Source organism: Penaeus monodon, chromosome 21, assembly GCF_015228065.2.
Source record: "Penaeus monodon isolate SGIC_2016 chromosome 21, NSTDA_Pmon_1, whole genome shotgun sequence".
NCBI classification, from domain to species: domain Eukaryota; kingdom Metazoa; phylum Arthropoda; class Malacostraca; order Decapoda; family Penaeidae; genus Penaeus; species Penaeus monodon.
The window spans coordinates 7577871-7578935 of record NC_051406.1 but is presented as its reverse complement, the minus strand read 5'-3'; positions in this window follow the sequence as shown (position 1 = coordinate 7578935).

Genomic DNA, 1065 nt, shown 5'->3' with positions numbered 1-1065 from the left:
ATTCATCTTTGTTATAATTTTCTACATTTGGATAAGCTTAGCAAAAGACTTCCCTCAGTGATAACAATTTCATTTAGAAATATTTCTTGAAATAAATTCATTTTATTTGGCATCTTTAATAATCACCTTTATTTCATCTCTTGTTATTTGTCTATATTCTAACAATATAGGAAAATAAAAGAACAAACTCAATATGTACAGTAACATTTATTGTCAACCAACATTGAGAAAAAAATATATAATCAATTCAATGATCATGAGTATTAAATGCATTTTCTTAAAAAAAGAAGGAAAATCCTATATGAAAAAAAAGAAAAAAATCTTGTCCTTGTGCAAAATGTAACAAGTACCAAATGCACAAAAACTAAAACAAATGGAACAAGAGCTTAATACACAAGCACCAAATGCATCACTGGTGCTAAAACATACAGCTTGTGAGGTTTTAAAGAAGGAATTAGCCACTAACCCATGAGTTCAGAATCTTTTGGGGATGGGAGAGGTGGGGTGATGTCTGCTTAAAAAATGTCTGATATGAAGCACAAAAAAAGCTTCTACAATGCAAAAAAAATATATATAGATAAAAAACTATATGTCCACCCATTTAAATGGCAATGTGATTTTTTTTTTCATTTGTAAAGGAACAACTCATTTTTTGTGATTTGTTCAATACAGTAGTAAACCAAAACTTTCAACATACTTATAAAGCACAATTTTTCCCCCTTCAGGGATACTAGCAACAAATAACGGCTTCCACTGCACTACATCAATATTACTTCATTCATAATATTCTGAACATGTATCCATTTCAGCTGATATAAATATACCATCTTTTAAAATACTCAAGTCAATATCCACAGAATAAAGCACCAAAACAGAAAATACACAAATTCATGTCCATTCCATAAAAAAATATATATATATGAAATTAAGGTATGGTCTAAAAGTAAATGCTGTGACCATATTAGAAGAACTGGACCTATTCTGCAATAATTAGAATGAAAAATGATATAAAAATAATAAGGACAAAAGGAAAGAAATAAATCACATAGAGAACAAACTAATAAC